Source organism: Mercenaria mercenaria, chromosome 9, assembly GCF_021730395.1.
Source record: "Mercenaria mercenaria strain notata chromosome 9, MADL_Memer_1, whole genome shotgun sequence".
Classification (NCBI taxonomy): Eukaryota; Metazoa; Mollusca; class Bivalvia; order Venerida; family Veneridae; genus Mercenaria; species Mercenaria mercenaria.
This window is the reverse complement of record NC_069369.1, coordinates 37542466-37566298: the sequence shown is the minus strand read 5'-3', so window position 1 is coordinate 37566298 and position 23833 is coordinate 37542466. Positions and strand designations below refer to the sequence as shown.

Genomic DNA, 23833 nt, shown 5'->3' with positions numbered 1-23833 from the left:
CTTATGGTACAAATACGTGCAAGAGTTATAAATACACAACAATTCATTGTCAACATACAGTTTACTTTTTTCTCAAGTAAAAAAAAAAACACAATAACATTGAGTCATTGTAAGAATCAGTCTTCCGTGCCTGTTACCGCATGGCACGCCATACTGTTGAAATAATCTGTGATGTTTACTAACTACGCCTATGTATGCTGTTGTATATAAATAGATTTAAATAGATTATAACTACAGTTACGTACAGGTAAAAAATCATCAACGTTCTTTTTTCAGAGTTACATGACATTACATTAAACAAAACATGATAAAGTTTTTATATATTCATTATCACTTCAAGATATGCATTTAAATTTACATTACTCTATGTACAAAGCACGAGTTTAATAATTCGTAGAGCAGTCCTCTTTAGCACACATTATATCTCGTTTAACGCAGTTTTCAACATTATTTCAGTATGTAACTGCGGTCGCTTAGCCTAAGCATTCTTCCTAGATGCTTTACCAGAACGGAATAGTTCTCCACAACTAGCTGACAACTTCTTCCCATGTATAAGACAGGAAGACGAAGGACTTCAAATATTTTGTCTTCATTGAGAAAATTCGTCTCGACCAAGGATATATAGAACTTGCACCCTATCGATTGTCAGCCGTGTAGCCTCTGAGCTTATCAGTCGAGTTGTACATACACGTAGTCTTAGAGCACTACTTTTTATCATACTGCAACGGAATACAAAGGATACTGTTACTAACGAAAATAATTTGAGTATCCATAGAGCAGGTAAGAACAAAAATACAGGAAGTTGGAGAATGTATAATTTATTTTTGATGTTAACATGATTACGGGGAAGTATTATACATGTATACGTTAAAGACAAAATTAAATTATATTTTCTGGTCTGATAAAAGAATGAGATAAGAGAAAGTGTGATTTGGTTAAACATAAAAATGCTGAATATGTTTTGTTATGATATTTTTTTTTTCATTATTGCAAAGTCCTTTAAATTGAAAAATGGAAATACCCGATCAAATTTATTCGTATTCGGACTATTAGTAATAACTTCCTGACAAGAGAATATGAGAAACTTCTGATCCCATGCAGTTATTCACAAAATGCAGCTATTTGCGAGTGTGTCTTTCGAAATTAACTTAGTAAATACTTTAATACATTAATCAGTATTTAGAAACGGGTACAGTATAATTTTAGAAATGAATTAGTTACGCATCAAAAAAAAAAAAAAGAAGACATATATCTACATATATCATAGAATATCATTATGTTATGATTACACTTAACAATAAAGACGTTGCTTTAAAAATGTTTGTACGTTTGTGTTTGTTTAATCCTAGACAAAACATTAGACAAATGTATATAGTGTTAGAGTGGTATGGTGCTTGTAAGAAGTCACCCATTACAGTAAGATTATGACTTAGCAAATAAAGTTAATAATAGAGGCGTACAAGTCTCGAAGGACATTAATTTACAACATTACGAAGCGTGAAAGATACTAAATCAAGCATTACACTATCTACCTAACAATTGACGTAAACGTACTATGCTAAACAAATATAGAAATAAGTTTGGCTGAAAAAAATCTAGGAAAAAGGCTCGCATACCTCAAAATATTATCATGTTTTCGTGATAAATAATTTTGATCTACGTTTTTTGTAAGAAACGTACATTCTCGGATTCATTAGCATATGTAATTTGTGTTTTCTATAAATTATAATGTACACCAAGAGTAGCATTAATTCACGCTCGGTCCATTTTGTTGAGACTATCATCAATACATTGAAGGATAAACAAAGAGGGCAGATATAAGGCATTTTTGAAAGGTCTGAGGAAAGTTAATTGTCCCGTGAAAAGTGAGACTTTATAAAAACATTGAATTTGCCTTTTCGCCTAAATGCTCATATCGCAGTATTTGTCGCTATAAAAACTATTTTAATGAAGACGTAAAAATAAACATCCTGGGTAGATACATTATGTATATTTATAAAACGTTAAGATATATAACCGAAATACCCTAAATTTACCTATACATGATACGTCATCCGTAAAACTAAGATTGGAAAACCAAAAGATAACTGTATCAATACAAGGTGAAATTGTTAATTTCTTTAATCAGAAACGAATATGAAGGCATTAGGACAACACTCGTGATAAGATACATATAAAGGTATGTTTTGATTTTATCTGTATGGGCATCTACCGAAAAAAAAACTTGTTTCTATATTTGATAGTAACATACAACCCTCACAAACATTTTTATTTTAAGCCCTGCTCCCGTCCTACCTTTTAACCTTGAATTGTCACTGAAAAAGCATGAAAATTCTGACTATGAACAGTGACGCCTGTCAGAATAGAGTCTATTTTATATACAATGTAGAGACCGTACCATAGCTCTTCGAATACTTTGATTTTTCAAACTGAAGTGATTTTTACAAGTGCACCGGTTACGATAAAAATGTAAACAACGGACTCTGTCTATGAAACGTTGAAATGAATGAATGACAGTCGATCTTAGTCATAATACTGGTTGACAGTGAATGCTAATGACTCCGTGTGTTGCAGAAAGGTATTTAGTTTGTAACTGTAATTTCCCATCAATTGAAATCCTTTCAAAACTGGTAAAATAATTACTTATATTTGGACAAAACTCACCGTCTTTGCCGTTCGACAGCTGCAAAAAGGGCAAATATAAAAGATTCAGTGTAAGTAATATTTCCCTGGTACTACCAGTTAGTAAGTTCATACTCTGAACAACACGTCAGAGAAATTTGGGCAGATTTGACCGATTATGACGTTGGCAGCATTAGATTATATTTTTTCTTTACACAAAAATTGCCGTTATGTAACAAAGCGAATACGCCGATAATCCGGAGTTCACCGATTATTGTTCCAGTTCACGTAATGTAATCCAGCAATTAAACTGCATAGCTATTAGCTACTGCTGTTATAGGGAAGTGGTAGAGTGACTGCCTTAGGTGTGAGAGGTCCTGGGTTCGAGTCCCAGTTAGAGCTTAACTATTTAGATTCTGCTAAAGCATAGTTTTGCTGTTAATACACTGTTCCAGATGTTCTAAATTTTTAGCACACAGTATCATGGATCAGTAATTAGCAATCCAGATCAAAGTTGAATGTTAAATCAAATGCACCCAATTAGAAACTATTGACTATATTATGTCCCTTTGATGTTTATGCTCTCCATGTTCAAGAAGAGTTACATTTCCTTGATCACAAAATTTTCGTTAACATGAAAATATTAAATGCTCATAACTCCGCACTTCTGGTTAAAATATTATCTATATTTCTGTTTTTGAGAAATATATGGACATTTGTCTTCATTTCAAAGTTTTTAACTTCAAACCTATGATTTGAAAAACTTAGGTACTATCTCTATACAATGACTTATCAACTTTTTAGGTTAACGCCTGGCTTAAACAAACTGAAATGTTAAAAAATTGTAAATTACCTTGCATTTAACTAGTCATCTCAAATATCACGATGTAAACAAAAGCTAGGCTAAACATTCTACAGAAAGTATATCCGAATGTCAGGATCAGCCAGACTATCTTAACTTTGTGCTTTTGAACATTACAGGAAGACATTTGGATACATTTATTTTCATTATATCTCTTAAAGTGATCAACGCCCATGCACTCTTTAATCCAGGAAGTTCTTTTTATACTTCAATAGATACAAAATTGATATGTATGTGATATTATGTTCAAGTACGAACTAAGTCTAGATTGATGAGTTGTTCAATTTATAGTTTGTATTGAAGGTAACATCGTAAATAAAAAGCAAGAGTGATATCAATTTCGTAAAAACCTAATTATTTTATTACATTTGCCCACGGCAGTCTTGTTCAGTAAATTATATAATTTAACTAATACATTTGCTTGTTATACGCCAGATACTAGTATCTGGGGGCTATACTGGAATACGGTCCGTACGTCCGTCCCTCGGTCCGTCCGTCCGTCCGAGCACACGATTGACATCTTAGTTGGTAGGAGGTGTGGTCTAGGACAATAGAAATCCTTTGTATTCATTTTGTAACCATTTAAGTCTTTTGTCCCTTAAGGAGGAACCACACTATAACTTTTTTTCAGAGCCCACGTTATTGACTGGTACCAACAAAAACTGGAAGATATTTCTGATTTAGATCTGTGTATATTTATACGTTTAATGCATCAGTGACGTTTCCATGACGTCGCAAACATGACCACTTCGCGCACTTTTGACGTCAGATATACGGGGACAAAATCTGCCTTGAAATTATTGTACCGGTGTCGCGTGAATATCACACGCGTGGTAATATTACCACGCGTGTGATAATTACGCGGCGGCGTGAGAATCGCACGGTTCCGGGTATAGCCGTGATAATCGCACGGGCGGTCTTAGCTTTAGATATATATACCAGTATGATACATAAAATTATTCAGGAATGATTTCTGCATCAATGGGTATAAAATAATTCGGTGTTCAGGAGCGTATCAATTCGGGGTTGTGCATCAAAGCCACATACTTTGAAAAAAATGGGATTTATTTTCATAAATATAATCAAGTCTTTCTTTTTAGAATAGTTTCAATATTTTATTGAATTGGACTGATATGAATACTAGGAATCCGGGGGCGGACAATGATTAGGAAAACACGTGCGTGCATACTAAAATATAATAATATTTTTGGTAAAATGTTTATTTAAGGGAAACAATTATATTCTGTATAAGCGGACTATTTATGTGCGTGGAAACATAAGTATAGCATTGCATGCCCTCCTTTTTTGAAAGAAATAATGAAATCTACCATTTCGAAATAAATTTATAAAATTTTTGTGTAAATTTAATGATGACTTTAAGAAACCGGGGGCGGTTTATAAACTGTTTTTTGATAGAGAAATATGACGTACGGTAGGAAAAATTTTGGGGTTTTTGTTAGTTTTGACATATATAAAAAAAACCCACGTACAAGATTTTCAAAAGATATTTAATTTTCAGGTGCTAGCAATGGTGTGTGCATAAAAGCAACATGTTTTAAGGGAAAAGGAAGTTTTTTTGTTTCTTTTTTTTTTTTTTTTTTTTTCATAAACAAAATGATTGGGCCCTTTTTTAGAGTGTGTTAAAATTGTTAAATCTTCTCCTACATTTACTTTAAACCAAATATTATAACTGATAAATTTTTAAAAAAAATCCGGGGGCGGAAAAAACGATACGAACTTTAAAAAGTCCAGGGGGGTAGTGGGGGTTTTAAACTACGTAAAGTCTAGGGGGGCGTTATAAGACCTTTAAATGCAAAATGATTCAGAAGGTTTCTGCGTCTTTTTTAAAAAACTTTTTTTCCAAAGGCGGGTTGAGGCCATCCAAGGGTGCACACAAAATGTAAAAACCCCTTTGAAAAAAAATTTTTTTTATTTTATTAAAAAAAATAATTATTCTGATTGAGCAATTATCTGCGGGGTAACAGAGCATCCGGGGAAATTTTAATTTTTCGAATGATTTTTCCGTGTAGTAATTAAAAACAAATGTTTACCGAGTTTTTTCTTAAAAGAAAAAAGACAGAAGCGGTTACTTAGCATTTTTGGGTTCCGTGGGGCCGTTAATATTAAAAGGGGGACGTTTTTTAGTCAAAAAGTTGAAACAACTAAAACGTTTTTACCCCTTCCGGGTTAAGACAGTATAGAATACGGTACATGTATTAATTTTTTTCAAAAATGATTCCCCTTTTAAATGGGTAATTTTTTTTTATTCGTGTGAAAACTCGGGGGGAGCCCCAAAAAGAACATATTTTAAAAAAAGGGAAAATTTAAATTTAAAGTATTTCATTTTAAAAATTTTCTTTAAAAGGTTTCCGTATTTGTGAAATTTCGGCGGCGTGAGAATCAACTTTTTACGGTATACCCGTGATAATCGCACGGGCGGTTTTTTTTTTACAATATTTCCCAAAAAATGATGTTTAAAATTATTCGGAAAGATTTCTGCACCCGGATATTAAAAAAATTGGGGTTTTCAGGCGGTATAAAATTCGGAGTGAGCATCAAAGCCCCATCCCTTGAAAAAAAAAGGTTTTTTATGAAAAAATTTGCCTTTCTTTTTAAAAGTTTTGTTTTATTCAATATTTTTTATCTAAATTGGACAAAAAATGCTTAACCACGACTGTAAATTATAAAAAAAATCCAGGTGGGGGGATGGGCTTTTTTTTGCGGCGTATTTTGAGCTAAAAGCAACTATTTTGAAAAAAAAAGGGAAAAAGAAATAAAGAAATTATATTAAAAGTTGTTTAAGGTTTCCGTTTTTTGCGAAACTACGCGGCGCGTGAGAATCACAGGGTTTCGGGTATAGCCTGATAATCGCACGGACGGTTTTAGTTTTAGACATTGACTAATGGTAAATAAAATTATTCAAAAATGATTTCTGCTAAACGGGTAAAAAAATTTTTTGGATATTCAGGCGCGTTAAAATCGGTCGTGTGTTAAAAAGCCACATCCTTTAAAAAAAACGGCGTGAGAATCACACGGTTTCGGGGTTTAGCGGATAATCGCACGGGCGATTTTATTTTAGACTATTACTTTGAAACGAGTCCCCAAGGGGCAAGAGTCGGCCCGTCGGTGACAAAAGGACCGGAGTTGCACACGAACTTGTCTCACTGAGACAACTTTTGTGCCAAAAGAAAAATTGTGTCAGGTTTTTTTATAATCCCCTTTCAATGACAGTTTTGCCGGAAAAGGGTTCAATTTAGCCCACATTTGCCTTTAAATCCAAGTGGCCTTAATTTGAGATATTGACCAGGTGTTTGCGCGCGATACCCCGTTCTGGGTGAAGAATTCTCCCAAATTATTTTAAAATCCCACATTCAATGAAAAAGTTATTGTCCGGACAAGGTAAATAATAGCAAATTTGGCCCCATTAAACTCCAAGGGATTTTTACCTTTAAAGTATGACCCCCGGTGTTGCTGTGACACCCCATTCATAGGTGGCAATTGTGCCAGGTATTTTTAAAATCCCACTTTATGACAAGTTTTGCCCAACAAAGTAGTAATAGCCGTCTTTCCCTTTAAACTCGTGGACCTTGCCGTAAATTTTACAGGGTGTTGCAGCAAACCGCCGTCTATGATTGGTAACTTTTGTGATAGTTTTTTTAAAAAACCCACAATCAATAAAGACAAACTTAGGGTAGGACAAAGAAAACGGCGGTCACCGAACACCCTTGGACAACGGGCTTAAAAAAAAACGGCGTGAGAATCAACGGTTTGGGTATAGCTGTGTAACGCACAGGCGGTCTTAGCTTTGGGCATAATAACAATAGTTTTAAAAAAAATTATTCGGGATGTTTTCTGAAACAATGGGTATAAATCTTGGGTATCAGGCGCGCATCAAATGGGGGGTGTGCATCAAAGCCAATACCTTGGGTTTTTTTTTTTTCATATAAATAACTGTTTTCTTTTTGAAATTCTTTTTTTTATTAATTTTATTAAATTGACATATATGCCAATCTCTCTATCAACTTTATGATCCTAGTTATCATCTGGAAACTGTTGCTCCCGACCGACTGACAAAACATCGAGCAAGTCTGCAAAACAATATACCCCCCTTTCCCCGAAGGGGGGCAAAAAATGAAATGTGCATGTCAGAGAAAACAATCGACCCTTTTTTTTGATTAATTTTCAAATTTCCCAAAGGTTTCACGTTTGATGCGCAGTTTTTTAACCCCCGGGACTAACCCCTTGTTACTAATAACAGGAAAAAAACTCTAAATTCTGGATAAACAAGGGTTGACGCAGGAGGGAAAGAGACCTTAGACATCAATTATGGGTAGATTTACAGCATGACTCATATATTACCCCTCGGGTAATGAAGTTAACAAAAATTTTTTACAAAGTGGGTCAATAAAAAAAAATTTTTTTAAGTTATGGGTTTAAAAAACTCAAAGACTCTTTAAAAAATTTTTAAAGATTTTTTTAAACAAAAGGGGGGGTTTTAAAACGGGGTTGGGATTAAAATGGAATTTTAAAAACGATCTTTTATGAAATTTTCAAATTTTTAGTTTTATTATAAAAAATAAAGGGAGGTTATTTGTCATAAAATTCAGTAAAAAAAGTTATCTACCCTTTTTTGCCCGGGTCCATTCATGGCAAAAGACATTCAATCGTATCTTCCGGGTTACGGGGAAACCCCATTTTAACAAAAAAACAAAGGGAAATGTAACTTGACATAAAATCATCAATAAAAATCTACAATCATTGTCTCTGCCAAACAAATGACAATAATGAAATTTAAATGGTCCTATATATTGCTTACGAGTAAATCCATTTTAAAAAATCAGGAAAGGAAATCAGAGGTTCTGATGTAGAAGATAACGTAATTTTCACAATAATATATAGAGAAGTATTCATATCAAAACATTAAATCAAAGGTTTTTAAACTACTTATTTTTTAAAAGGAGACAAAAACCCTTTTCAAAACCAAATTTCATTAGAAGCTGCAAAATTATTCATTTACATAAAAAATAAAGGGGGTTTTTTGTCATAAATTCAGTCAATATTTTTTCCCCTGACTGTCCAAGAAATTTGAGGCATAACATATCTTCATTTTTAAAGCTGATGACCCATTTCTTTTAAAAATAAAGGGGGGAAATTGACTTAAAATCTGTCCAAGTTATCTACCGATTGTCTATTTAGCATGCTCGACTATTCGGTTCTGGATAGTGGCCGGGCACATTAGAACAGGGAGCGTATGTTGTGTTTAATGACTCCAACGGCGGATGGATATTGCAAAAATAATAAGCGGGTTTTAAAAATTTTAAGTAATATGAGAGATAAAGATAAAGTGTATCAAAACCATAAAAAGTACTTTTTAAAGCAAAACGGGCAAAATTCTTTAAAAATTTTTGTGCAAGATTATGATCTTGTTAATTGATGGGGGTGTGATTGATGATGTTGAACACTTTTTTAAAGTTATTTTATTTAATGGTAAGACTTAGTGTTGAAAGCATTGTCAAAATGTTTTGCAAAAGTGGACTTGTCAAAAACGAACAATTTCAAAGTCCAAAAGGGACTAATCACCAAAATATCACAGTGTTATGAAACTTTGCCTATGTAAGAACAATTTTTAAAAAACAAGTGCAAAAGTTTCAAGGCCATAGTTAAGTCAAATCCTTGGGGGAGTTATGACTCTTCCCTAAAACTTGGTAAAAGATGAACTTACTGTTGAAAGTTTCAAAAATGTAAAAAGGCCCCTTTTAAAAAGGGGACTGGTAAGAAAAATTTAAAAACCTGGTGAAATCCAAATGTTGAACCTGGTGAGTTGATAGCCCCCCTTATTTTCAATTAATTAACTTTAAATGAAAACCTCCTAGAAATGGGGTTTCTATAAAGTGCCACTTGAAGAAATTCTGAATAAAATCATCATATATGTATGAACTCCACTGGCGATGATCGCCAAGAAAGCACTGCAACTTAAAAAGCTCATGTCGCCTAAAAAGAAGAAAATGTGTCACTTAATTGCAGTATCAAATGACAAAAAAATTGCATACTGAAATAGAAAATTTTGTTTTTTCCCAAAACTTTTTCCTTTAAAATCTTTCTTTTTAAAAAGTCTCTTTTTGCTTCTAATATGCTACTTTATTGAGGTACACGACATTCCACTTAATGTCAAAAAAAAAAACAACAAAAAAAACAAAAAGAGGGCCTGAGGCCCTTAATCCTCACCTGTATCAGCCTTTAGGACAGTCTTAAAGGTCAAAAATCATAAAAAAAGCAATCAAAGAATTATGGAAAATTATTAAAATTTCTTAAAGTTATTTTAAAAAAAAACAAGATTTGAAAAACTTTTTGTAGAGGTCCACAGAATGCTACATGTAAAATATCTAACCCTTGGGTTTTGGGTTTTTTTTAGAAAATTTTGAAGATTTTTCTATGTACAATCAATTAACCCCATGGGGCGGGGTCTGATTTGAATAAATTTTGTAAAAGTTATGGGCAATGTACTTCAAAGTCAAGATCTAAGCCTCTGGTTTTTTTTATAAAAATTTTTTTTGAGATTTTCCTTGTAAAAATAAATGACCTCTAGCGGGGTAATTTGACCGGGGGGACAAGATTTAAAAAATTTTTTGTAGGGTTTTACTGGCAATGCTACAAGTGAAATATCTAGGCTCTGGGCCCCTTCTGGTTTATTTTAAAATTTTTTTGAAGATTTCCTAGGAAATCAAGTCCCCCCGGGGGCGGGTAAAGGGGGCCCCAAAGGGGAATGTTTTGAAAAAATTTTGTGGGGTTTCACAGGAAAATGCTAAAATGAAATTATAGGTCAGGCCATTTTTTTTATTTTTAGAAATTTTTGTTTTTTCCTATGTAAAACAAGTGACCCTGGGCAGGTCAATTTTGACCCCGGGTCATAATTAAAAACTTTAGTAGAGGCCCACTAGGAAATACTACTGTAAAATCTAAGCTCTAGGACTTTTTTTTTTGGAAGAAGATTTTTTTAAATATTTTCTATGTCCCATTTGGGTTTAACCCTCGAAGGACGGACGGGGGCGGACGTCACTTTTCCCTCCTGCATCGTAGTGCGGGGGGCATAAAAAAAGGGGACCCCTTTTGTTTTTTTGCGACAGTGCCCCTTGTCAAACATGTGTACAGTTTTAAAAAGAAAAAGATATTTAATTTAAAGAAATAACTTGAACAATGTTTTACCCCGGGTTTGGAGTGAGTAACATTGTGTTGAAGAAATCCACCTTGCCTCACAGCTCCTTGATGTTTAAAAAGGCAAAACAAAATATTGATAAAAAACTTAAATATCACTGACCTTGAAAATTTTCTCTACCCAAATTTTAAAAAGTATTTCCCACTGGTGAAAGGGGTGAGTTCTCTTTAAAGTTTTACGGAAAGTAATTAATTTTTTAGATTACTTTAAAAAAAAAATCATAGGCAAGTTTTTTAAAACACAGAGGTAAAAAAAAAAAAATAACCCTTTTATAAAAGCAAATAAAAGACTTCAGTTTTTACACTGCCCTAATTTTGGTAAGTACCAAATTTCAAAGACAAAGGTTTCGTATTCATAAAAGATCCCCAGATTCCTTACAAGAAAAATTTTGCAGTATCAAAAAATTTTAGGGTCAATTGTCACCAAATCAAAATATAAGAAAAAATTTTAACTTTTTTACAAACTTTAAGTATTTTACTCTCTAAATCTTAACTTGGGAATGATTTTAAAGCTAAAAAATTTGTAAAATATGGGCAAAGTTTTTTTTCCCCAATCCTATTGTCATATTTTTCCCTTTTTAACAACCGGATCTGAATATGACACAAAAAATTTTCATGTCTATATAATCCCATAAGGGGCATGTTGCCAGTAAAACCTGTATCTGTAGACTAGCCCTAGATTTATTTAAAAAAAATATTTTTAAAATTGTGAATATGCTAGTCCATCCTTGATTACTTTAAAAAAGTAATGTCTCCAAAACAAAATCACTAAATTAGACTGGCTTCTGACACTTTTCTCAAAGTAAGAAAAAAGACAAAGGTTAAATTTTGACAAATTTTAATTTCAGTCAAGTGGCATCTATGAAATCACTAAATTTAGACTGGCATCTAAAATTTTTACTCAAAGTAAGAAAAATGACAAAAGTTAAATTTTTTGACAAATTCTTAATTATCAGTAAAAAGGGTAGTCATGAAACACAAATTTAGACTGGCATTGACACTATAAACATAAAAGAAGAAAAAAAAAAAAAAGTTGTTTTTTTTGGGGACAATTTTTAATTATCAGTCTAGGGCTAGCTATGAAATCACTAATTAGACAAACCCTAAACACTTAACACAAAGTAGAAAATGACAAAGGTTAAATTTTTTTTGGGAAAAATTTTTAAATTATCGTCTAGGGGCTATCTAGAAAACACTAATTTTAACGGGCATCTGACATTTACATCAAGTAAAAAATTTGACAAAGGTTAATTTTGGACAAATTCTTAATTATCAGTTGTGGTAATCTATAAATCATAAGTTAACTGGCATTGAAACATTCATCAAAGTAAGAAAATGACAAAGGTTAAATTTTTTGGCAAATTTTAAATTTTCAGTCTAGTGGCTGTCTATGAAATCACAAAATTAGTTGGCTCTACATTTTTACTCAAAATAAAAAAAAAGACAAAGGTTGAATTTTTGGAAAAATTTTTAAATTATCAGCTTGTGGCTGTCTATGAAACACAAAAATGACGGGCTTGACACTATTACATCAAAGTATAAAAAAGAAAAAGGGTTTGAATTTTTTGGACAAATTTTAATTATCAGTTAGGGCTAGTTTTTGAGATTTGTTCTTATCTGTAAAAATTTAAACAAATACTTTTAAAAAGAACCATTCACCTTTCTTTAGATCTGTAAGAATTTTCATCCTTACCTAAATCTTTAAAATGTGGTGACAGTGTCCAGCGGGAAATATTGGTTTTTTCTCCCATTAAATAAAAGGGGTCTTTTTCAACCATTGACTTTGAAGTACCAATCTGAAATTGCATTTATATGTGTTGATAATAAGGGTTTTTTACTTGGGGGATCACTATGAGAAATTTTCTGAAATGCAGACAACAATTTTATTTTTAAAAATAAAAACACCACTTGGAATATACTTTTTTTTTGTTAAAATTTAAAAAATCAAATCAAAAATGGGAAAGTATCAATGGTCATTTTTTTTGTTATATAAGTTTCCCTAGTAACATAATGTATAATGTGAAAGATTTTTTTTTTGTTGCATTTTTTGTAGTAACTGTAATACATTAAACCCAAGGGAAAAGATCTGGAAAAACCCGCTTCATTTAATAAAAATGTGTCAAAAATTTTTTTTAATAACCATAAGAGCCTTTTTGAAGAAATGTATTTTAGAAAAGTAATACTTTGGGGTGGTGAATTAAGGTTAAACCCCCCCCCCCCCCCCCCCCCCCCCCCCCCCCCCCCCTGATTTCAGGGAAAAGGGAAAAAGCTGACAAAAATGGAGACAGTTAAGGAAATTTTTCTTAAAAATTTGGGCCCTGTTTTTTGACCCGAACATTTTTTAAGTTTCCAATATACAAATAGGAAAAAGGGGACAATTACCCCCGACCCCATGTTTTTAACAAAAAAAAATTTTTACAGCTTTATGAAGGTCCAAAGGCCATTTGGGAAATTATTTTTAAAACGGGAAAAGCGTTTCATTTAATCTTTTTATCATATCAGGAAAAGTGACCCAGCCCTCCGGCACCCATGTGTTCATGCCATGAGCTTAAAAGCATTTAAAGTAAGAACATTTTTAATAATATTTGAAAAAAAAATACCAGTGAAATTTTACAGTATACGATAAAAAAGAAGACAGGGAAAATTTAAAAATAAAAGAGGGGGAATTTGCCCATTAACACAGACCTTTTTTGCTTTTAATTTCAATACCCCCAAAAATTTTTTCAAGGAGTTTTGCATATCTTTCTTAAATGGTTTTTTTTAAAAATCTTTTTTTTAATTAGAATGTTATTAGACATGCCCATGGCAAATAAAAAATGGGGTTTCCCCGAGACAAAAAAGAAAGAAAAATTACATGCATCATATTTTTTAATTTGCTCACAATTCAAAAACTTTCAGTTACAGAATTAAGTATTTAATTACACTTCTATCAGAAGTCTAAAGTGAAGGGGCTTACCTGCATAAAAAAAATTTTTAGTGTTTAAGAGATTTTTTAACCTGTTTTTAAGTAACCTGACTTAAAGTTACTTTTTTACAATTTGTTTTTTAAAAAAATAATTATGCACAAATTTTTATTTAAATTTCGCATGGTTAGTTCAATCTTTCACCTTTATTTTTTGGGGGGAGGGGGCACTGTGGTGTGGCCCAAATAGTTAAAGGGCTCTGGCTTCAAAACATTGCCCCCCGTCAAAGTGGTTTGAGCGCATAGAGGGTAATTTACAGATTTTTCAATATATATTGTTTTCATTTTAAATTTTTTCAAACTTGCTGTATCAGATTTTTTTCCCTGGGTTTAATTTAAATTTTTATTAAAAGACAAAGAAAAAATCCTTAAGTGACCCCCCCCCCCCCCCCCCCCTCAAATTTCCGATTTTTTTCCCCATTGGGTCCGTTGATTTGGGTCCAAAAAACCCCGAAAATTGACATGTTTCCTAATTATTGTCGAGAACCAAAAATTTTATTGCCCACCGATTAAATTTGGTTTTTTTCTGGTTTTGCATTTCTGTTTTTTTTTTCTTTTTTCTTTTCGAATTTCAAAAAAAACTTTAACTGTAATTACTAATATTTATTGCTCGTATGTTGGTAATTATATCCTGGCCAGTTTAAAATTTTAACTTTTATAGGGAAGCAATTCTCGACACTCCTTTTCAATAAAAAAAATTTTTTAAGGAAATTACAAGTTTGTTTATTCAATGTTTTTGATTTTTTATCAAAATTAAGCAAAAAAAACCCGAAAAAAAAATGATAATTGCTGAATTTTATTAGAAATAAAAGAAGCGTTCATTTTTTCATTTTTAATAGATAAAAAGGGATTGGACGGGGAAAGGTTTTATATATTAAAAAAAGCTAATTTTTCCCAGTGTTGTCTAAATAATTTTTTTATTTTTAATAAAACCGGGAATTTAAGATATAACTTTCAAAATACACATAAAATTTTTTTATTTTTAAAAGCTAAGTCCTGATCTTTTTTACATTTTTGATAAAAAAAAAAAAAGCATGATAGATGTAAAAATAAAATATGATAAAAAACACTGTTTTTTTTCCCACACTTTGTGTTTTAGCCCTAATTTTTAATCAAGCTTTCTTAAAATCCTTTTAAGGTGAGAACGTTTGCATAAAGGTAGAAAAAACACCTGATTTATTTAGCACGTGCTACGTAGCTTATTATGAAAACGAACAAGTCTATCAAAGGCCAGATTGTGTATTGGCCCACCTCCAAAACCAACCCTTTTCATCCCCATAGGCCCACCCCGGCCCGAGAATCAGGTCTTTAATTTTTATTTCCTAACAGGAAACAGAACAAAATTGCTTGGTATTTAACTGTTCCCGAAAAGGGGTTTCAAAAAGCTCTGCCGAGCTTATGTTTCCTTTTCACAAAGCAAAGGGAAATAAAAATTCCTTTCCTTTACCTATTCCAAATTAGCCAAAAATAACGGCGCAGATTTTGAATTTGGGTGGTTTTCAAAATAATGAAGAAAAATGGGGCTAGGTTGAAAAACCCATTTCTTAGGTGGTCACCCATTTTATATGATAGCAATACTTCAAAAATTTTAAGGAAAAAACTTTTGGGGGAAAATGTTGAGAAAAAACCAAAGATTTTAAAAAAAAATTTTTACTTCTTTGGAAAAAAAACCCATCAGAAATAGTTTAGCCTTTAATTTTAAAAAATTCAGGAAGAGGGGGGTAAATGTTGCAGTGTTTTTGAAAGAAATATATTAACAGTTTATTTTAAATATATGATAATAAAAAAAGGGGAATGTGAGGTTTTTAAATATTTAATCAATTTTGTGGAGATTGGTTTTTAAACACCTTTCTCACAAAAGACGAAAAAAACTTTGCTAGAAAAATTTTTGCTTAATGAAAATAAAATTAACATATTATTACAAAACCTATTTTCCCCAAATTTTGATGTTTTAAAACATGCCAAAATTTAAAAATGTCCAGTAATCTTAAATTTTTAAAAAATTTTTAAACTCAAAAAAATTTTGTTATTTGCAATGCCCGGGGACACATCTGAAAATCGTATAAAATTCTTCATAAAAATTTACTGTTAATTTTTTTTCACAAAGAAAAAAACAAGGGTTTTCAACGCATTGTTCCCTTTTTAAATGAAAATAAGGACTTTAAAAAAACCAACACATTGAAACATTTATTCTACATGCTTTCCCAAGGGTTGAAAAGACAAAATGCCATGCATGGTAAAATGTGACAGTAAAATTCATACATTAAAACCTTTATTTGTTACAAAAAAGTCACAGGGGCAAAGTGCAGCAAAATTTTTATAGAATATGTTCTAGTAAGTAATTTTTTTCAACTACACAGTTTCACTTGTGAAAATTTACTAATGTGGGTAAAACTAAGCACTTGTGAAGCAAAAAAATTTTGTTTCCACTTTTTAAATTGAAACGGTTTCTTTTGAAAAAATGCAAACAATGAAATTCTAATTTATCCGAGTTTCTTATATAATGGTATATTAAATGAAAGTCAAAAAAGGGGGAAAAAGGGGACACAAATTTTGGCTTTGTGAAAGTTTTAAACATCCCCAATATGCAAATTAAAAAAACTGCTTTTTATCAACTGTAACTCCCTTTGAAAAGGGAAAAGAGCCGTGCCACGAGAAAACCCAAAATAGTGGGTTTTATGACCCGCAGGTCCAGACCAGCCTGCCTTCCACAAACCGATCAAGAACCATGCGTTCGCTTTTAAAGCCCATTGGAATTAAAGGGAAAAGTTAGCAAAAGCAGATCAGACCAAATGTCAGATGGCCGGGCGGTTGGATCCCTGCTGGTCCTCCAACTATGTTGGTTTTCTCATGGCACGGCACAAATAAAGTATAATCTAATTTTTTTTTTTAAAACAAAAAGAAATCTGACACTTAACAACAAAAAGTTGCAAAGGGGACGTTTTGGGTGTATAGACTTCATCAAAGTCTGAAAAGTTGATCTGTTTTAAAAAAAAAAAAACCTCCCTTTTGGGTTAAAAAGACTTTGGGTTTAAGAGTTGTCTCTTACAAGCAATCCCCCGTTTTTGGTCTTGTCCCTTTTGGGTTTTTGTTTTTTTTGGCTTGGAATAAGACTAAAAAGAAATCTTCGTAATCAAAAAAATGGATATAGTAGTTTTTGGGAAAAACGGGGTCAGATTATAAAAAGTAAAGCCCGTTAAACAATTTTGAAAGGTTCTGAATAGTTAGAATTATTTGTATTTAAAATGTTAAGTCAACAATTTCTTTTAAGTGGGGAGTAAAAGCATATCGTTAAAATTTTTGTAAATTAATTACCTCGTACCACTGTTGTTTTTTGGGCTTAGTAAAAAAAAAAAAAAAAAAAACGGGGTTACCCCCAAGGGCCTCAAAACAAAAAAAAAAAAAAAAAAAAAAAATACCTTTTTTCACGCTGAAAGGATAAGATTTAGAAAAACGTTAGGACTTTAGAAAATTGGGTTTTGAAAATTAGGTTTACAAAAATTTTGGTTTTTTCACATATTTTTGTGAAGAGGGGGCCATCCAAGGTGAAATATTGGGGAGAGAAGATGTTGGTAATGAAAAAAGAGTATTTTTCTTTAAATGTACAAGTTTAAGCTTACTGGAACCCTCTCGAGTCTCTTCTTAATAACCCATACTAGTGTCTATGGAAAATCCTGACCCACTGGGGGGTCAACCCATGACCCTGGATTTAGTGAGCCAAAAATTTCTAACATAATTTAACTAGGTAAAATAATGGGAACCGTGCGGGCATTGGTTGATAGGGCTATTTTTTGTCCTCAGAGGGGGAAACCCCAGGTTCGATTTGGCCCAAAAACCATTGCGGTTGGGACCTTGGGTAAGGCCCTTTTTCACGGTTTTCCTAGCTAAGGCCCGTTGTAAAGGTAATACTCGCAAATTGTGGGGGGAAGGTTTAATGGTTTTAATGTTTTTAAAAAAGGGGGCGTTCGAAAATCTACAGAGCTTTGTTCATTGTTTCACAAGCGCGTTGATAAAATTTACCTTTAAACCCAATCCCCTTTTGATAAATAATTTTTTTTTTTTTTTTTAATTTCAGAATTGGACACAACAAATTTAAATATAGAATTTAACGGGGTCAGCAGCCCATGAAAATTTTATCAGAAATGCTTCCAATATTTTGGTCTTTCGAGGTTTAACCGTGGAACACTGCCCACGTATATCCCATAAAAAATTCTCGTTCTCCTCTTTCCATATGATATGGATCCCGTTTTTAAATTTTTTTGGTTACATTCCAACGAACATCTAATTTCGGATCACTTTTTTTTGAATTTTCGTGTTGAAAAAACCCAATAAATCACCAATTACAGCTGCTTTGAATTATATTTTAAAATTATGGCCTCGGCCAGGCTTTGGGGTGAAGAACTTCAAGAAGTCTTAAGAGCTCCGACCAAAAGGGGATTATTTTAAAAATGGTTTAGTAAACTACTAATCCATATTATATTGGAAAAAGAAAATAAGAAAACAAGTGACGCAATCAGAAAGTCGAACTAAAACATTTTATTTCAAAAGGCGATCTACTTCTTTCGTTTTTGCAAGCTCCCCCATCTTGTTCTTCAGGGGGGAATGATGAAAAATTAAAAACTCGAAACACGCTTTTTTCAAAGGGTAATTACACCCCAAAAAACAGATATTTTCCTATGGGTTGCAAGCAGTTTTTTGAGTCTTAAATTAACAAGAAGTTTTTCGAAAAATAAAAGGACATTTTTTTTAAAAAAGCAATCATTTTTGCACCCGCGGCCATGTTTTTTGTAGATTTTTAGACAAAAGGCTTTTTTAGAGCGTGTAAAATTTATTTTTGAGTACTATTCAAAACAACAGACCCATGTACAATTATTTAACACCCCTAGCAAATTTTTAAGCAATCGATTCGTGAAAAAGTAAGTTACTGTGTTCTGCAAATTTTTTTGAAACACCATAAAAGCCGGTAAAAAAACGTCAAATTTGGGGATATTTCAAATCAAACTTTAAATTCAGGAATATAAAACAAAAATTAAAAATTTTGTCGTAAATTAAAAGTATCTTTGGAATTTAATATGCAAAATTTTGCAAAAAATTGGCAAAGAATAACATTTGGGCAGGTTTTGAAAAAACATTTAATAAACCGTGGACCGGGGCAGACCCTGGAAAAAAAACACGCTACACCGGGAAATTTTTAACGTAAACCCCCTAAAATTTACAAGAAATGAAAACTGCAGGAAATCCAAGATGATTTACTCGGAAAAAGCTCTACGTTTTCGCGTAATAAAAAGAGCCAAAAAGGAAATTTCTTTTTTCTTAAATTTTTCCCAAAAAATGCTTCGCTCAGATTAAAAAAAAAAAACCCTCCGTAATTTTTTTTCCAAAAAATTGAAATGTTTTACATAAACGTCCTGTAAAATGTTGTAAAAACCCGAAAGTTTACCGGCCGTTTTGTGGCTAAAAATTTTTTAAGCATCCTACAAACGTTTTGACGCTGAAAAAAAAAAGACTGAATGGAAAAAATGGCCTTTAAAAACATTCTTCCTAAAATTTTCTCCATTCTACCCTGGTGTATTTATTTTTTAGCCACCTAGGAAGTGATAACCAATCTCCCCCTGAAACCTAGAGGTGTTTTGAGAGATAACATTGTTTTTTTGTATTTTTTTTTGCTTGGGAATTGGTTTATTAATTAATGACATATCACATCAAATTAGGTTAATAGGTAGGGAATTTGCCTCTTTGTAAGTAAATTAAAAATAGCTACAAAACAAAGCTAATTTCATGCAGCTTGGTAAGATTTGTTTGCCAATGGGAAAAAAAAACATTTATAAAATGCAAAATTTTACATGCAAGATTTAAACAACAAATAAGAAAAATTCTTAAAAAATAATTTTAAATACATATTATTGTCTTTTTTCTAACACTGTTTTTTCAGTTATATGCACAAACGCAATCAAAACACATCAAAATAAAGTTATTTTCATAAAAAGTAGTGTATGTATTTGATAGAAGATGTAATAAAATGAAAATAAGTAAATATTTCAAACTATTTTAGAAAAAAAACTACTACCCTAAAAGGATTATTTTTGGAAAATTTTTTGAAAAGTACTTTTGAAAATTTGAATTTTAAAAACAATTTTGTGATTTTCTATGTGTCAAATTGATTGAGTTTTTTTAAAAAACATTTTATTTTAGATAAGAGACAGTTTTGAAGTTTAACAACAAATAAAAAATTTAAATAGAACCCCGAAGATGATTTTACTTTTTGTACACAATGAGCATTGTATATCGCATGGTAAAATGAAGGTTGGTGTGCTGGGCAAATAGTTTAATCTTATTGTAAAAAAAAAAATTTTTTTAGTTCTTTTTTTTCAATGGGCATCGTCCTTGACAAATTTCACGGGGTATGAAAATAAAAAAATAATTTTATGAGATTTTTTGCATTTACGGTAGATGATGCACGTTTTTTTTGGTGCAGTAATTATGTAGTCTGTTTTTTACTGAAGTGTGTTTTAAACAACCCCCAATTTTTACATTTTTTTTCCGCACTCAAATGTTTAGACCCGTATTTTAAAAGAATATCTCAACCCCTTTTCTAGGCTCGTAGCTGGGGTTTTTTTTTATTCCGCTAAATTTTGACAGTTTGAATGAATTTTGGGCACAAATTTTTAAGATTATTTTATTGTTTTTAAAACTAAGAACGTATACCCGTAAAATTGTTTAATCCCACAGATGGCATTATTTGCCGCATAGCGGCGAGCGAAAAAGTTTATATTTTTGGGTTGGTTTAATTTTTAATTGCCATTGCTCAGTGAATCTTCGTTGGTTTCTATTTATTTATTCAATTTTTTCTTTTAATTTTTCATTTTCGATATAAAAAAATCATAATAAAAATTTTTAGGCTTCGAAAAAAAAAACAAAAAATTTTAGCTTGAACGACGGTAGTTTTACAGCTTTTTTTCAGCGAAAAGCATTCATTTTTTCACAAAAGTCCGGTTTTATTTATTTTTCTAAAAAAAGTTACGCACCAAATATATTTTTTATTGGTCCAATTTTTTTAGAAAGAACCAAAAGATTTTTTTTAAGACCAATGAAATGTGCAACTGAAAAGCGTTTTGCAGAATTTAGAGCTATTATGTAAGGTTTTAAAACAAAAAAGCCACCACATTATTCTATAAAAAAGACAATTTTCAAATCTCCAAACACCCCCAACCCATTTTAAATTCCTTTAAATATATTTTCTTGAGGCAACATTTATACTGTAAAAAAAATCCAAAGAAAAGTAGGGGTCATGTTTGATGCAAGAAAAAAATTTTTTGGTCAAACGGACACACCGTAATTTTTACACTGAAATGCAATCACAAAAATTTTGGGGAGGGGGGTATAATAAATTTTTCATGTTAAATCAGTTTGGATTTTTTTTCAAAATGCAAATGCTACCCTATGTAGTAAAAGGCATGCCCAAAATGATTTCAGCCAATATAGCAATGATTTCAAGGAAAAAAAAAACCTTCTTACAGCAAAAAAAAAAAAAAAAAACTGGAAACTATTTGAATCCGCCATTATGCTTGGCTATTTATGTCTGTATACCTAAAGAACAGTATTCGGGGTGCGGTTTCCGATGTAGATAACAACAATCCCAGAAGCGGGACGCGGGTACAGATAAACAATCGGCCGACGCAATAATGCTCGCGCGGGAGAATGAGTTAAGGTTTGGCAAATAAAAAGTCTGTTTCGGAACAGCTAAACAAAAAGGGTAGGTAGCTAAGTCCGCCCGTTTTTATTTTCACATTTTCAATTTAAAAATAGATTTTTATTTGATGATGATTTTTAAACGGAAAAGCTCTACGTTTTCGCTTAATAAAATGAAGCCAAAAAACGAGTTTTGTTTTTACTTAAAAATTCCACAAAAAAAGCTTCGCTAAGCATTAAAAAAATATCCATTTGCCCCTTTTTTTTTTTTAAAATGAATATGTTTACATTAGTATGTTTTCGAAAAATGTCAAATTTTAGAAAGTTTTCTGCGGGTCGTTTTAGGTAAATAGCTGTTTTAATGCGTTATACTAGGGCACAAATTTTTGTTTTTTCGACGTCCCGTTTCAAAAATTTTTTTTTGAAGAATTGACAAGTTACGCAAAAATTTTAGATAAACGTGAAAATTTTCATTGTTTTCCCATTTTTTTTTTTAGAATTGTGGTAGCTTTTATGGAATTTTAACACAAAAACGGAAAAACTACATTTGTTAACATACTGGCCCGTCCGGGGTATCTACCCTTCAGCCCGAAATACGGAAATATTATGTTTCTGGAGGTAAGTACTAATTAAAGAATAGGTGAGATATGGGTTCGTTCTAGGGTAAAAATAATTAACATCATGGGGAAAAACTAGTGTAAATTTCCCCTTTTAGTGACCTCATTTCTGCGTGGTCATATTCGAAGTTATGCAAGGTAATAAACATGTATTATTTGAAACTTCTAACATATACAAAATTATTGCTAATACATTTTCCGCAAAAGAGAGTTATAGACCTGAGCCTATTTAACAACGCAAATAGTTAACATATTTTATTTACTTTGTATAAAGCGTACCATATTTTATATAGTAATTTTACAGAAATGACCAAATTTGTCTATAATAGCATAAAATATTACACATTTGTTCAGAGCAAATTGGCCGATCGGATCACGTGCTTGGTGTGGTCAAAAAGACATGTAGACTCAGATAATGGCGCAAGTTCTGCACGGATTTCTCGACGTATATTTTACGATTTTTATCGCTTCTTTATTACTAGATATACAATATATTACTCTAGATATCTTAATGAAAGTTACATTCATTTGTAGAACTATTCAAGAACTATTTCATAAAGGTATAGCGCAAGGCTCAAACCCGACCCCAAGGGTCGTCCAGGCTCGAACATGGGTGCCATCGATATCGTAACATACCTGCTGCGGCGGGATAAGAATTACCACCTGACGTCGAAGAAAATTATCTAACCTTATCATAATCACACTCGCATACAGTCAATTGAAATCATGCAGGGAAACATGATTAACTTGGGTGTAAACTGAAATATACATTGAAATTTTCACTACGAAATATTCATAATTTTAACACAGCTACTGCGTTTAATAGATATTTGAACATTAAATTCCCATAAATAGAAATGCATCATTAACACTGAATATTTACATCAGCATTACATAAATTTACACCCGTTTTTGTGTGAATATCAGTGGTTATTTTTGATGCATAATCTATTTCTAAACTTGTACACAATTGTTGTGTGTCACGCGCTGAGACAGTTAAGTTGTAATATTTACATCCATCTTTGAATAATTATTAAAGTTTACAAAGATGCGTTTATTTACATATACTTTTTTGTATTTTATGAAACATGCTTTGTTGTGTTATTTTTTTATCCATTTGTATCGTATGTAATGTAAGTGTACCAATATTTCAGCCTTCTAAAACTTAACATTTTACGACCATTCATTTATCTGATAATGGAATCGCATCGTCGGAATCATCATCCGACGGAACTAATATTTCATAATCAGCATGATAATAAATAAATATTTTCATCATTTTAAGAAAGATCTCTGGCCGACGACATTATTTTACTCTTTTGAAATACAGTATGAACGAAACACAGCGGAGATCGTCTTTTTATTTTCATTAACATTACCGCATAGGTTTACAGACATTTATTTTAACATGGGAAACTAATTATTAGCACAAAATAGTAATTATTGCATCAAAGAAATAATAGCCAGTATGCAAAGTAATTTTTCTTTTGTCAAGATTATCAAAAATTAACAAGTACTTATCGCAATCATCATGATCTCGGTGCCGCGACTATACTCGTCAATTGCCGTCCTGGGGAGTCCTGATAACGCGCGTATAGTCGCATATCGACGCTACAGGGGTAAAAAATAAAACGCCTATGTCGCATTTCACCCCAGGAGTTAAAAAAAAACATTACGAGAATACACTTTATTTTTGTGAAGAATATTTTACACAACTAAGGCTCTTAAAAACACTTTTGGCGAATATCAATTTATTTCTATGGAAAAAAATGTTTAAGGTAAGTTTTGTCCGTCATAATCGTAGCTTGCTATAGGGACGTATAACGCTAATTTTGGTCGCTTTTTATCAAAAAAATTCTAAATTTTCTT

At 31.9% G+C, this 23833-nt stretch overlaps 1 protein-coding gene across 1 annotated transcript in view; it reads left to right on the top strand.

Annotated features, from left to right (window-relative positions):
- Positions 1 to 2056: 2056 nt before the first annotated feature.
- The window catches only part of LOC123546952 (uncharacterized), a 47966-nt gene continuing 26189 nt past the window's right edge, over positions 2057 to 23833 (top strand). The window contains exon 1 of the mRNA XM_053551241.1: positions 2057 to 2179. The gene's annotated coding sequence lies outside the window, so the exon portion shown is untranslated. The remainder of the gene's footprint in view (positions 2180 to 23833) is intronic.